We start from the raw sequence: 16,126 nt of genomic DNA on the forward strand, positions 1-16,126 counted from the left end.
TGGGCATAAATATTTCCCCTGAACCCTCCTGACGAATTGAGGGTATATAAAAAAATTCATTTTGAACCTGTGTAACCTCTGGCTAAAAGAATAATTGGGAGTGAATAGGAATTTTGAACTGAAGTGAACTCAGTCTTCAGCGTTTAGCTAAGACAGACTCATTACCAGTTCTCTGTGGCTTGCAGAGAGACACATTGAGAGCTGATAATATTATACATTGTATCCTCGTTTGAGTAAAGGGAGGAGGACTCACTGATAAGGACAGGAATGAACATCTGTTTGTAATTAAGTCAGGGCCTTGCAAAGGGAATAACTGATAAGGACTGGACAGTACATCCATCTATAATTAAAACCATTTAGCAAACTCTGTTATCTAAGTAATTAAGTTTTGCACCAACACACTTAGTGGGCGTGCCAGTTCAAATAACAACTTGCAATATTAATGTATGGGATGTACTATGCATAAATATACGGCTGTAACCCAAGTCATTCGACTTGTCAGAAGGTGGCAGTGCTTACGTGCCTTCCCTTTGACAACTGGGACTCAAACTCCTGCAGGCATTTGAATGCACAATAAACCATGGTGTCGATAAGAAGCTGGTCTCCTGAGTTTTATTCAGATTCAACTTTAACATTTGGCATCACGAACAGGGTCCCAATATAGGGAGTGCCAAGCAGACGGGCTGAGTAAGCAGCTGGACCACTCTGGGGACTGCGGAGACCGAACGGAAGCCCAATGGGTATTTTAAATTTGTCACTCACCGTTAGTTCCTTTGGACATACGGTGCCTCACCCAAGGCTGATCACATACCTTGACAGGATCGGGAAAGAAATTGTTGGGAGATTTGTATAAGGTAGGCAAAATTTTACTAAGTGGCCAGGAGGCAGACATGCCAGGTAAATTCATCATTAAAGCAGGAGGTGCCAGCCGGGTAAATTTATCTCATTGTTAATTGAGCAGGAGGCTTTGAGCCCAATAAATTACTTAGAGACCATCGGTCAATTGCAGTCGATTGATACAAGTGGGCCAGCAGCAGCCCGACACAATTTGTGTGAGAGTTCTCCAGACAAGGAAAAATATTTGTGAATGTTGAGTGCAGTGCTGAATAAGAAATTGGGGAACAAAATGTGGCCACGGATGGGAGAGGGTGCAGGAGCCTGGGTTATTACCTCATGAGAACAAGCAGTAAATTTGATTTGGAAAAAGAACTGAGGAAAGAAGTGGAAATTGTTGAAAAGGGAATGGAAGGGAAAGGCAGATGTAAAGTGGAACTTTGCCGGCTATGCCACTGGTGGCCTAGTGGCTTCAGCGTTGGACTTCGAGGCGAGAGGTCTCGAGTTCAAACCCAGCCGACTCCCTTGCACACTTTCATCTGTGCTGGGTTAGAGCTGGTGAACAAAACAACTCACCCAGCAGAAGGCAATGGCAAACTACTGCTGTAACTTGCCTTGTACATGATTTCCCAACACCACACAGCAGCGTGGAAGGAAATCCTCGGCTAACTGGAAAAAATTCTGGATGTGACCTACCTTTAAAGTGGAACAGTATATTATCAGCAAGTTGGAGGAATAATGCATGTGAGAAAGGGATAGAGTAGCGGTCACCAACCATTTTAAGCCCAAGATCCCCTACCTTGGTCTTAGTCAAATGCAAGATCGACCCAGATCAATTAGTTACACGCATGCGCACCAGGGCAGAAAAGACCGGAAGTAAAACCCCACAACCTGGAAGTAGAAATAATGTATAAACACTGGGGCACCCGCCCTTTTTTTTGCACCGCAGACCGGTTTAATATTGAAAATATTCTTGTGGACCGGCCGACGGGGGATGGGGTGGGTGGGGGTGTTAAACACAATAGGAATACAGCGATACTCATAAGTTCCTTATGTCCAGTCTATTCCATAATTCAGTTTTTGTGGCGCTCGGCACTTAGCTTCTGTCCCGCGCTGCTCACGTTTTCTCCGCTGAAAAAACTCAACACGTTTGCGTTTAAGTGCAGGGTGCTTGGACTCGGGGTACCGAAGTGGTTTTGAGGGCTTCATTGCCTCATTGGACAGCCTCCTGCCCGCCCGCCGCCAGATGCCTTGGCTTGGTTTGGTTGGTCGTGGGTCGGGTGAGAGGACAATGTCAGGGCCGGAGGTCCCTGTGCCGGGGCCGCGGCAGTCACAGTCCGGAGAGAGTGACCAACCGAGCAAGGAGTGTGACAGGGCACGAGCCCGCCCCCCCAGTAGGACCTATCAGCCGACAAAAGTTTGTTTCAGTAGATCACAGCACGGTAGCTGCTCTGATACCTATGAAACGCTGAGCCCGAATTAGGTCGTCTGCGAATATTTTAGTGCCGGATTCCCCACGAACATTCGGTGTGCTAAACAGGTTTAGAGGCAGCACTCCAGGCCAGTAGTGACGGCACTTCCCACCGGCCGCTGAGGCCAACTGGTGATCTCTGGCATGAGGGTGTCACTGCGGTTCGGCGACTGATGACCTCGCGTGCACTCAAGTTCAACAGTGGGCTGACAGGGAATGAGGAAAGGTGCAGCTGACTCATGTTGTTTCCTCGCGGCCCAGTGGTTGGGGACACTGTGTAGTTACACGCATGTAGAAAGAAGGGAACTAAAACCCCACAACCCGGAAACAATCTCTCAACAGTATTTGTGTATTTATTTTTCTTTTTTTTCGGGATCTACTGGGAAAGTCTCAAAGGTAGACGAGTCGATCGCAATCGACAGGTTGGCGACCACTAGGATAGAGGTCAGTACTGCAGAAGGAATACCAAAGGTGGGGAGACGTTAAAAACAGAGTGTGAATGGATGGATGGGCGCCCAAAACGACAGCAGGAAAAACAACGTAAGCAAACCAAGGCCGGTCTACATTGGAGAGAAGGGCAGGAATGTCAGTCTAAAGTTAGAACTGATAGGGAAACACGGGATCCCGAACCCGTGTCTGGCATATCGACCCTGTATGAGTTTTGTGGCCTGCTACAGCACTTTCGCAGGAGACCAAGCCTTTAATGATGGGAATCTGTCCCCCCAATTTAATGCCCTACTGCTCCAATGCTTACCAACTAAGTTAACCAACATCATTAACAAATAATATGGATTGGCCTGACAATGACCAAAATCGAATGCAACGAGCTTTGACATATCATTGGAACAGGGCTTTCGAATGCCAATCAACCCCGAAGGGAACTAATATTACAGGTGAATGGAGACTGCCTCTGTCTGTCGATAGAGTAGCACTAATTCTGTGCTGCTCTTAGTTTTCTCTCCCGCCCACAGCTTAAATTTTGTATTTCAAATTTTTAATTGCTGATTCTTGAACGGGAGTGATATGTCTGTGTCTACGAGAAGTGGGAAGAATCTGCATGAACCTACTGACAAAGGTAATGAAAAAGGAAAGACGCTGAAGGAAAGATCTGATGAAATGCCATCATGGGCTGAAGATATCGTTCAGTCACTGAAATCAATTCAAGATCAGAATAAGGCAATTAAAGATCAACTGGAAAAGAATATAATGAAAGGAACTTATTTCTGGGAAAACTTAAAGATATGGAAACTCAAGTTATTAATCATGAAGAGGAATTGAAGTCAACTAAGCAAAAACTGTCTGAAACTACAACCCATTTGGAAAAATATCGTTAATAAGATTATTGATTAGGAAACTAAGTCACGCAGAAACAATATCCGAATCATTGGATTGCAGTAAGGAGCTGAAATTGGAGACTTAATGGTTTACTTTGGTAAGCTCTTTCATGATCTATTTCTGACTATTTCATCACAGCTACTTGCTATTGAAAGAGCACACAGGCTGTCCACTTTGAAATTTAAAGACTCAACCAGACCAAGATTTATTTTGGTTTGTTTTCATCACTTTAAAATTAAAGATCAAATAATGCGACAGGCAAGAAAACAGAGTTTTCAGATTCAATGAGTCTGAGCTCCGTTTTTATGAAGATTATCCAAGAGAAGTAATGGAACAAAGAGCAAGATTTGCTTTGGTAATGAAACAAGCATATGATAAGAAACGATTTCCCTCTTTGAGTTACCTGACAAGAATGAAAGTTTTTCCTCCTAATTCTTCCCCATGTACTTTCTTTGACACAAAAGTCGAGCTGGATTTTGTCCAGGCTATACCTGTCACCACCACTGACGTTACTACTGAATGAACTATCTGAAAAGCTGTTTGATTATCTGTATATTACTCACACTACAAAAAGAAGATATATGAAGGCTATTTGGATATTTCATTGACAGATTAATAAAAGAAGAAAAGAAAACCTGCTCATCATTACATCGTATTGGATTTTTTTTGGAAAGAAGATTTACGGATCAAGTTTGACTGTTTAAATGGTTAATTACATATTTGACTGAGAAAAGAGGATAAAAGGATTTGTTCCTTTTATCTAATATTTGGTTTGATTTTTTTTGTTGTTTCTTAAATTACTAACTGGTAGTTTTTTTTCTACCAACAGGGTTTCTTTTTATATATTTATCTGGGAGGGTTAAGTTACTATGATTTTACTAATTAATATTTCCATCAATTTAGTTCAGTTAAGTATACTATTAACTTATTTTAATCTGTTTTATTATAGCACCCTATAACTGAATTTAAAATTTTCTTAGGGATTTAAAGCTAAACTTAAGATGGGGCTGGTTTTTCTCTCTAAGAGATTATATTATTTTGGTTCTTTTTCTGTTTAACACATGATAGAATGTAAACACTCTCCTTTGTAGAGACTTTACTGTCTTTCTTGCAAGGTCATTTTATTTATTTTATGTACTGGCTGGGGGGAGGCAGAGACGAGACCAACAGTGTGGCCCATGTCTTCGCATCTATCTTAGTTCACTTGCCTTTTTTTCAGGCTTTTGGGAGGGTGGGTGGGTTTAGAGTTAGGAGTTTTTTCCCATTGGGTGGTTCCGGAGCATGTGTGTTTTCTATATGGCTTTATTCTTCATCACTGCCATCTTTGATAATCCCGTATTGGTATGTGTTCTGCGCATGTATAAAGTAAATTAGAATAAAATTATAGTATGGCAGTTAAATGGATTAATGTAATAATTTGGAATATACGTGGTTGGAATTATCCTATTAAACAAAAAAGACTTAAAATTATTAATCGATTCCAACCTGATATAATTTTTGCTTAGGAGACGCATATCAAGGCAGAAGATCAAAATAGATTTTTTTGCTGGTGGGATGGAAAACAACTCCATGCTACTTCTCAGAGCAAAACTAAGGGTGTGTCTATCTTTATTAAATCTAACATATTTACTCAAGAGGATATTGAGTCAGATTCTAATGGTAGATTTTTAATTGTTAAAGGAGTCATTTGTAATCGAAAGGTTGTTTTGGTTAATTTGTATGGTCCTAATTTAGATGATCCTGCTTTTTAAAAAAAAAATTTGCTTTACTGCCAGATTTAAATGAGTATATGTTGTTAATGGGTGGGGATTTTAACTGTTGTTTAAATCATATGATTGATAAGAGCTCAACTAATCAACGACTTACAAATCATTTTGCGTCAGTTATTAACTCTTTTTTGACCAATTTTGGGTTGATCGAATTATGGAGGCATTTACACCTTGATAACAGAGAATATTCTTTTTCTTTCCATGTTTATAAAATATATTCAAGGATTGATTATATTATAGTTGATCCCTGTCTTTTGCCTATTGTTAAAATCTGTGAATATGACGCTATTGCTATACCTGATCATGCGCCTTTGAGTTTGTCCTTTGAATTTGACGATGACATTTTTGGCCGTCCACCATGGCACATGTCTCAGACTTTATTGCAAAGCTCTGACTTTATTAGTTTTATCGAAAGCCAGATAAAATAATTTTTTACTTTTTAATGATATAGGAGGTATGTCTGAATTAATTATATTGGATACATTCAAAGCATTTTTATGTGGTCAGATTATTTCTTATTCAACTAAACTTAAAAAACAGACTAAAGCAAAATTAGATAAAATTTTTAAACAAATTAAAGATTTAGATAATGTCTATGTGACTTCCCCTAATATTGTCATTTAAAAAAGGGTGGAACTTAAATCATAATATAACCTATTATTAACTCATTCAATTGAAGGTTATCTACTTAAGATAAAGACCCAATTTTATATGTTTGGAGATAAAAATAATAAACTACTTGCATCTCAATTAAAATCAGCTGGAGCCAAGATGCAAATTTTGAAAATTCGTAGAAAAGATGGTACCCTGGCTCGGGATTATGAAGAAATTAATAAGATTTTTCAAGACTTTTATACTGAACTTTATAAATCTCAATGTCCAGTGGACTCTTCTGAAATGACTGTTGTTGTTGTTGTTTTTTTTTTTTTACGAACGATTGCTTTTCCTAAAATTTCTGTTGAGGATCAAAAAATTCTGGATGCCTAAATTACTGAATCCAAAATTCATAAAGCTATTTTCTCAATGCAATCTGGTAAGGCCCCCGGACTTGCCGGTTATCCTGTAGAATTTTATAAAAAATTTGGAAAATTGCTTTCTCCATATATGTTGGAGATGTTTAAAGAATCTTTTGTGAAAAGTGATTTACCCTCTACTTTTTATGAAGCTTCTATTTCTTTAATTCTCAAAAAGGATAAAGATCCTTCTGATTGTGCCTCATACAGACCTATTTCATTATTGAATGTTGATGCTAAGATTCACTTAAAAATAATGGCCAATCTGCTGGAGAGTATTTTGGGAAAAATCATTTTTAAAGATCAAACAGGCTTTATAAAGGGTCATTATTCTTTCTCAAATGTTCGGAGATTATTTACCATTATATATTCACCTTCTTCTAAAACTCCACAATGCCTTATATCTTTGGATGCTGAAAAAGCATTTGATTGAATCGAATGGAAATATTTATTTAATACTTTAGAAAAATTTGGTTTTGGTATTAATTTTAATAATTGGATTAAAATGATATAGAAAGCTCCTATTGCTACTGTTGTCACTAATAACTGTAGGTCTCCTTTTTTCAGCTATCACGGGGGACAAGCCAAGGTTGTCCATTAAGTCCTTTGTTATGTAACTTAAGATTAGAGCCCCTTGCTATTGCTTTGTGAAGCCGAAAATATTCATGGGATTTTTGTGAATGAGACCATGCACAAGATCTCTCTTTACACTGATGATTTATTGGTATATATATCCAAGCCTGAATAATCTATTCCTGCTTTGCTAAAATTATATGACAAATTTGGAGACCTTTCAGGATATAAAATAAATTTTAGTAAAAGTGAATTACTTCCTTTAAATGAATCTGTCTCTATATATGATAATATTCCTTTTAAAGTTATGGATTCTTTTAGATATTTAGGCATAATAATTACTAAAAAATATCAGGATCTTTATAAAGCCAATTTTCCTCCTTTAGTGGACTTTTTTAGATTTGTTTTTACAAGACTGTTTAATGTCTTTTTCACAGTTAATGGACAAATATGATATCTCTAATACACATTTTTCAGCTATTTACAGGTTGGGAATTTTTTACGTGATTTTTTTTTACCAATTTACCCCTCGGCCTGCTCTTTAAATTTGGCTTATGCTATTTTTCAGTTTAAACCTTTTCAAAAACAATTAATAGCAATCCTTTATAAACAGTTAATGAATGCTCGCATGTCACCTAATGATAGGGTTCAACGCACCTGGGAAGTACAACTTCAACATTCACTTTCAGATAATCAGTGGAGTAAAATTTATTATTTAGTCAATAATTCACCTATCTGCACACGCCATATCTAAATTCAGTTTAAGATAGTACACAGGGCCCATATGTCCAAAGATAAATTGGTGCATATTTTTTCTAATATAAGCCCTATTTGTGACAGATGTAATGCAGAAGTGGCTACTCTAACTCATATGTTTTGGTCATGTGTAAGTTTAAACAATTTTTGGAGGGATGTGTTTGGAATATTATCTAAAGTTATAGATGTGGATGTTCAACCTAATCCACTTACAGCAATTTATGGGATTATTCCAGAAGAAGCATGCAAAATGTCTGCTTCCGCCCAACAAAATTTTTATATTTATTTCAAAATATTCCTGTTATTGTTTACTAAGAAGTTTTTTGATCAGATTGATTCTATTATTCTATCTTTTATTTGGGATAATAAAAGACCAAGAATTGGTAAATGTCATTTTCAAAAGTTGAAAAAGGATGGTGGTCTCACTTTGCCTACTCTATGAATGTATTATTGGGCTGTTAACGCGGCGTATGTCCTTCTGGTTATATTGGGTTAATAGGAATGAACAGCCAATCTGGGTAGACCAGGAACTGAGAGCTGTGAAACAGTTTTATTTAACTTTGTTATTAGGAGTTACTCTACCTATACAATTAGCTAAAGTTGCTAATTTAAACCTATATCCTGTGGTTAAGCACTCTTTACAAATTTGGATCCAGTTCCGCAATTTTTTTAATCTTAAAAAAGTTAAACTTTGTAGTATAATTTATCATAATTACTTTTTTTAAACCTTCTTGGAGTGTTCCAATTTTTTTTTTACTTTGGAAAAATAAAGGTATTAATTCTTTTTTGGATTTATTTAAAGAAGGCAGACTAATGTCTTTTGAAAAATTTGTCAATAAGTATTCTCTCTTATATTCACATTTTTTACCATATCTGCAAGTTAGACATTTTTTACAAAAATATTTAAGTAATTTTCCTTACATATTGGAGGCTGATTTGTTAGATTCTATTATGAATATGAACCCCTCGTTGAAAGGTTCTATTGGAAGAATTTATAATTTATTATTACAAAGGGATAAGCGTCCTTTACTTAAGATTAAACAGGATTGGGAGAAGGAACTCAATTTCCCTTTTATATGGGAGGATTGGACATGGATTCTGAAGCTTGTTAACTCTTCTTCGATCTGTGCTAGTCATTCACTGATTCAATTTAAAATTGTACATTATTACCATTTGATGAAGGAGAGACTTTCGAAAATATTTCCCAATGTTGACAAGTATTGTGATAGATGTAAAAATGAGATAGCCACACTGACACATGTGTTCTGGTCATGTTCTATATTAAAACAGCTTTGGAATTCAATCTTTTTGACAATTTCTAAAGCACTCAGAATCAATTTACAACCTAATAAATTGACTATGCTTTTTGGAATAATCCCTCAAAATATCCATGGTATTTCTGTGTCTGACCAACATGTTTGTTACATTGAAAGCTAGGAGGGCCATCTTGTTGAAATGGAAGGATATATCAGCTCCTACTTTGTCACAATGGCTCTCTCAGGTGATGCTGTGTCTTGGAGAAAATTAGAAGTCGAACCTTTGTACCTTTATTTGATTTTAAGAGATGGGGCTCATCTGCTCGTTATTATCATTTCAGTTAACTGATAGATTTCCTCCAAGATCTAAATGTAAATTTTTTTATATATCTTTTCTTTCTTTTTGGCAGTTTGATGTTTATTTTTAGAAGCTTTTTGTATGATGCATGGCTCTGGGGTTGTACCTCCAATGGGTTTCTTCTTTTTTCCCCTCACTTTTCTTTTTTTTTTTAATTCACAAAATTTTTAATCCTCAAGATAATTTCCTCTTTTATGAGGCATTGTAAGTGTTGTTACTTTGATGCACTTGTGCTATTTTTGAATAATAATAATAATAGATATGAAAAGAATATTAAAGGTGAATATGTTCAGTGGGAAGAAGTGCGAGCGGGCTATATCTGCGGATCAGAAATGGGAACAACAACCTACCAAGGGACAGGTGGGGACAACAACCCGTTTAGAAATTGACAAGCAAGGATGCTTCCTACCGTGAGTACCACCCCTCAGGAAGAGCCCAGTGTAATATTGACAGTTGCTGCTATTCCAGTTCCGTTTATGATTGATATGGGGGCAACTACAACCACTCTCAATCGGGAAATAGTATCGGAAAAGGGATTACAGTTATCAGACGCAACATTCACTCTGTCTGGGTTCGAAGGCACGGAATGTACGTATTCACATAACCAGCCACTGGAGGTGGAATTCCACGGGAACCAGTGTGAGGTTTCATTTACAGTCAGCACCCCGCAGTCGGGGATGTAATCCAGCAGGGAGAGACTTGCTCTGTCTGTTGGAAGTCGAGATTCTCTGCACAGGCAATGGTGTCACCCTGTGACAGGTGAACAACCGACAGCTTCCCCAATTTCCGACCCCCCAGTGGTGGGCACTTAATCTGGACTCCACTGCGTTTGAACCCCTTCTGCCAGTGGTCGACCCCCACGTGACTCTGTGCTGTGACATTACGGGGTGCTCAGCTGAGGAAAGTCAATATTATGCACCCCTCGAGGGACAGAAGTTCCCAGTCATGGTGATTGGAGAGATTAAAGGAAAAGTGGGCAGTGCATTACTGGCCGAATTTCCGGATTTCCTTTGGCGACAGACAGAACTGGTGGTTCCCCATACCACTGTTAGTGTTTGCCCTGGGTTCAAGCCAAAGAGCCCAGAGTTCATTGCCTACACCTTGCTGAAACAAGCCTCCAGCACTGAGGGAGACTGGCAAGACTTGGCTGCGGTCCAACTCCGATACTGGAAGGAGTCTGAGGTGAAGGCGGGACATTTGGTGAGACACACTTTTAATATTGACCGATCCCAAGACGCTGTACCCCATCTCTGAGCAAATTCAAGCCATAAAGTCGGTCGCGCCAACTGTCCCCCTGTCCGGATCACCGTGAAGGAAGGACAGACTCTCCCATCCATTCTGCAATATCCCCCTCTAGCCCGAAGCAATTTTATGAGGATGGAAGCTCTTTTGTGGATTCAGCAGGGAAACGATATTCTGGCTATGCGATAGTGACAGACAGTGAAATTGATCAGCAAGCTTCTTTTGAAGCCGCTGTCTCTGCCCAGAAGGCTGAGCTGTTTGCTCTGACTCGTGTCTGTATCCCAGAAACAGACTGAAGTGGGAACATTTACACAGACTCCCATTATGCATTTGGAATTGTATATGACTACAGGGCTCTCTGGGAACATTGGGATTCCTGACTTCCTCTGGCCACCCCATTAGTAATGCCACCTTTGTAAACAACTTACTCACCACTCTACAGCTACCTCGAGTTTTGGCTATTATTAAATGTACGGCCCACACACGCATGTCCGACTGTGTCACTAAACACAATGCTCTAGCAGATCAGACAGTGAAAAGTGCGGCACAATCCTCAGTAGTTGTAGCCTCCTCGCGTTCCCGTCAAGCAACCCTCCATGACTAAAGCAGAACGGGTTTCCCAGACATGTGGGAGGTACGTAATTTTCAGGGGGACACCTCTGAGGAGGAGCACAAACTGTGGTCCCAGATGGGGTGCCAGAAAGACCCCAACCTAGGTTTTTGGATCACCCCAGTGGGACAGATTTGTGTTCCTACACAGTTTTTACGAATATTGGCCGATTAGATACATAATTGTACACACCTGGGAAAGGAGGGAGTGGTTGGTAACCTGTACCCTGCACACCGGGTACGACTCCCTTGCCAGGTGGACCTTTTTGTGTCTGCAAGTTGATTTTATTGAATTGCCTAGAGTACATTGCTATAGATACTGCTTAGTTATTATAGATGTGTTTAGTAGATGGATTGAAGCTATTCCAACTACCATTAATACTGCTATGACTGTTGTGAAGGTATTATTATGGGATATAATTCCCAGGTACGGCCTGCCAGAGATGCTGAGCTCTGACAATGGCCCACACTTTGTGGTGAAAGTAAACGAAGGGGTATGTAACGAACTAGCTATCAAGCAACAATTCCACTGTGTACACCACCCACGGGCCGCTGGCAGAGTGGAAAGAGCCAATGGCACTCTGAAGAGTAAACTGGCCAGACCAGCAGCGGAGACTGGACTCACTTGGTTGAATGTCCTACCGTTAGCCCTATTCCGCGAGGGTTACCCCATAGGGGAAAGCGGGGTTGTCACCAGTTTAAAACATTTATGCATGGCCCATGAGGATATCCTGGGGACCAAGACCTTGTGCACCATTGCTCCCAGAAAGCCTACCAGCAAAATTAGATATTGGAAGAGATGGGGAAATAAATATGCCAACTAACCAAAATTTTCCAAGCGTTACAGGCTTACAAGGAAGAGAACTACCCCGCAGAGAGGAGTGACTATCCCACCATAGAACTTGGGAATTTATCCTGATCAGGAACTGCGATCGAGGGAAACTCAGACCTCGGTGGAGAGGACCATATCAAGTGTTACTGACCACTCCGACAGCTGTGAAACTGAAAGGGCAATCTCGGTGGATATATCTAACAGACTACAAACGTGTTACTGAAGGAAATGAGTAGAAGGACTCTCTCGGACTAAAGGAAATTGTATTGGTTGATAGTAGAGAGTGATGAACCTCTCGGTTTCTTGCTGTGGACTGTCATTTTAACAGATATTGCCTGAGTGATGTCAGCCACCAGCTTTCTCAGCTCCTGTTTGATTCTTACAAGAGAGAGAGAGAGGGCTGAAACTATTTGACCATGCAGCGTGTTTACACTTGCTGGCAGCTTGTGTTTACATAGCTCACAGTTTGTTTTATTTAAGCAAGGACACACAGTCAGCCGGAGAGAAAGAAAGAAGATGGAAAGTTCGAAACAAAGGACCTAGTGGCCAAAGGTCACTGTTTGGACTCTCCTATGCCCACAAGGGTGGGTTAATTATTGATCCATTGTATACTGAATGTGTGATTGTCACTTTGTTTGATCCACTGGAGTGAATCTTTTAGTTTGGGGGTATCCTGTGAGGATCACTTGTGCTAACCCTTGCCTGGGGGTGGTAATTCACTTGAAGAGGTACCCCTGTGACCAATCACTGTTGGTGATAATTCGTATAATCCATATGGGGATATGTTGGAGTATCTCGTGGCTACCACTTTTGTTAACCCTTAGCTGGATTCGGGTGTGTTATGTGGTAAACACTTGTGAGAAGGGATATTCTGTGGAAATCACTGTCAGTAATACTTTGTGTGTTGGATCTGGATTGGGAGTACCTTGCGGAATCTACCTGTGTGTTAACCCTTGCTTGGGTGGTAGTTCCTTCTGAAGACAGTACTCCTGTGATAAGCTACTTCTGGTGATAATTCGTATGTGGATTTAGAACAACAACGGATAAGACCTACAGCGACTGTTATCTTGTTTTACCACTGTGGAATTTGTGGAATTCAACGTAATTGCCTTCTCTTGACATTCACCTTGGATTACAAATATCTCTCTCTCGTCATTTATTCCATGGCTGAACTGAATTTCATACTTTACCATCTCAAGACTTTCAGCTTGGTATTCCCTGAGCTCAGTGGTTTGGGAGTTATATTTACACATACGTGTACTCATAACACCTTTAACTTTAGATTATTTTGCTTAAGTTGTTATACAAGTAGATACTAATAAAGACAGTGCTTTTAACATCAAAACCAGACTCCAGGTGTGGTCTATTGCTGCTGGTTCATTTAAACCATTACAGTGGTGTTTGTGTTTATGTCTTTGAGAGGGCTCACCCCAGCATCCAGTTACGATCTTTCTGTCTCTGTCACACTTATGCCAAATGGGTAGAACTAGGGGCCCTGACAGACACAGTGTTTTGACAGATGTATCTCAGGCTCCCACCAAACGGAACTTCCTACACTGGGTAACATGCATCGTGGCCATACTTGCAGGTGCCCAGCAGCGGAGAGGAATAACTGAGACTGAGCGATCTTTGATGATAGTTTTTCTCTCCTACGAAGTAGCCGGGAATTCACGAGAGATAATCAATTTGGCTACAGCACTTGAGCAGCTGGCCACAATACTGCAGGGGCCCTGACAGAAACACAGGCCCAAGTAACAGAAAAATCCACTGAAATGATTGCAATCTGGCAAACAGTCCTATAGAATCTTACGGCTTTATATTTTATCCTAGCTGAGAAGGGGGAACCTGTGCTATTATTGACACAGAATGCTGCACCTATATCCCTGATGAGTCCACTAATGTTACATCCCTCTCCGAGCACAATGCCAGGGATATTGACAGCATCAAGAAAGTAGGGCAGGATTTACACGGGTTCACCGAAGGGTCGAAATGGTGATCTTTGAAGGCCTGTTTGGTAATATGTGGGGCATGATATTGTATTATGTTCTAATAGTTGTACATATCATTGTTATAGTTACTGTTGTATGCCGTTTTTACCCACTGATAGGTCAAAGCTGTACTCGATTGCTTTCTCTGTAAAAAATTACTGTTTTGTTGCTCATGTAACGATCAAAAAGCAGGGAATGATGAAGTATGGTTTAACACTTCGTTAAAAAATAGCAGCCTGTTTTTCTGAAAGAAACTGATGATCAACAGATGTACTAAGCCATGCTGAGCCATATTTCTTCTTGAGGGTAGCTAGCTAGGGTTTCAGGACGCTTATTGCCTTGTGTGTTCATGCATACAGATAGGACAGCTTCAGTCTGTTCTGTGTGTGTAAGCCATTTTGACTGTTTTGTAATTTGTCTTTAGAGGCTCCAGCCTGTCATGTAGTAAATATCTTTGGCTCCAGCCTGTCTTGTGTGGGGGTATCTGGACTGATATATCTGTGGTGAAGGGGAATTGTTAGTCAGTTAGTGGATTGGGGGGGAACAATCATTGACTGTTCCTGTTTGAGCGACTAACTGAGTAAGCCCCGGGTGCTTGGAATACAGAGTTTGTACCGTACGGTCTCTGAGTGACTTTATCCAGATTCGACTTCCACAGAATGGGAGTGGTTTTAAAGGGCTGGGCTGCTGGAAGCACAGTACCAGACCTGGACTGATTGCAACTGGGTCTGACAGAGGCATAACTGGTTCTTCTGGGCACATTCAGTCTCACTCCAGCTGTTTCCTACCAGTGTTTGTGTAGATGAGACTCACCAAACTTTCTCCTGACTGAATCAATGGAATCTCTGAGTCAGAAGGGTTCGCTCCAGTTGATGCTTTCAATCCTCAGGCTGGTTCACTTGTTGCTGTTCCCTCGTCTTCAGTCGCGCTTTGCTTCCAGTTGTGGTTTTTCTTCCAATAAATCTCCCACCACAGGTCTAACTTTAACATGAAAGATAATGAAGCACATTAACAATAAAAAGGAGAACCAAACATTTCTGCTTAATGTCACTAAGAACAAAACTCACTGAAATTTAAACGTTGAAGGCAGATATAATGATCTCAGTGAACATCTTTTATTGTCTCCACCATGACACAAAAGAATATGGGAGCCATCATTCAGTCATGGTAAGACATAAGGAACAGAATTAGGTGATTTGATCCATCTGATCTGCTCCACCATTCAAACATGGCTGATTTTTATTCCAACACCATATTCCTGCCTTCCTCCTGTAACCCTGAAGCTACTTAGCAATTAGTATATTAATCTCTGCCATAAATATACCCAAATGACACCCTCAACCAACCTCTGTCGCAACAAATTCCACAGATCAGCCATCTTTTAGCTGAAGAAATTTCTCTCATCTCAGTTTTAAAGGGAAGCATTCTAAGACTGTGCTGTCAGATCACAGACTCCCCGTCTAATGGAAACATCCTCTCCAGGCTTTTCTGCATTCGGTTGTTTACTTAACCACCCCGTCCCCTTTCACCCCCGTCTGAACTCCATTGAGCACAGCCCCAGAACCATCAAATGCTCCTCATACATAAAGCCGATCATTCCTGAGATTATTCACGTGAACCTTGTTACTAATCCCTCCACCACCCCCACCGTCCCTCTGAACTCCATTGAGCACAACCCCATAACCATCAAATGCTCCTCATACATAAAGCCGATCATTCCTGAGATTATTCACGTGAACATTGTTACTAATCCCTCCACCACCCCCACCGTCCCTCTGAACTCCATTGAGCACAACCCCATAACCATCAAATACTCCTCATACATAAAGCCGATCATCCCTGAGATTATTCATGTGAACCTTGTTACTAATCCCTCCACCACCCCCACCGTCCCTCTGAACTCCATTGAGCACAGCCCCATAACCATCAAATGCTCCTCATACATAAAGCCGATCATTCCTGAGATTATTCACGTGAACCTTGTTACTAATCCCTCCACCACCCCCACCGTCCCTCTGAACTCCATTGAGCACAGCCCCAGAACCATCAAATGCTCCTCATACATAAAGCCGATCATTCCTGAGATTATT

At 40.3% G+C, this 16,126-nt stretch overlaps 3 protein-coding genes across 5 annotated transcripts in view; 1 reads left to right on the forward strand and 2 right to left on the reverse strand.

Moving 5' to 3' along the window:
- LOC140722116 (uncharacterized) overlaps positions 1-16,126 on the forward strand; it is a 265,387-nt gene that overhangs the window by 55,618 nt on the left and 193,643 nt on the right. The gene's annotated exons all lie outside the window — the stretch shown is intronic.
- Positions 1-16,126, reverse strand: part of LOC140722119 (uncharacterized) — a 1,111,870-nt gene that overhangs the window by 42,765 nt on the left and 1,052,979 nt on the right. Inside the window, exon 2 of one of the 3 annotated variants that reach the window (XM_073036922.1) lies at positions 14,850-15,013. The exons of 1 other annotated variant lie outside the window; for it this stretch is intronic. The gene's annotated coding sequence lies outside the window, so the exon portion shown is untranslated. Of the gene's footprint in view, positions 1-14,849; positions 15,018-16,126 lie in introns of all 3 variants that reach the window. One more of the 3 variants, XM_073036921.1, reaches the window with a different exon arrangement.
- LOC140722123 (uncharacterized) overlaps positions 1-16,126 on the reverse strand; it is a 161,951-nt gene that overhangs the window by 5,900 nt on the left and 139,925 nt on the right. The window lies entirely within an intron of this gene.

This window comes from Hemitrygon akajei, unplaced genomic scaffold, assembly GCF_048418815.1.
Source record: "Hemitrygon akajei unplaced genomic scaffold, sHemAka1.3 Scf000069, whole genome shotgun sequence".
Classification (NCBI taxonomy): Eukaryota; Metazoa; Chordata; class Chondrichthyes; order Myliobatiformes; family Dasyatidae; genus Hemitrygon; species Hemitrygon akajei.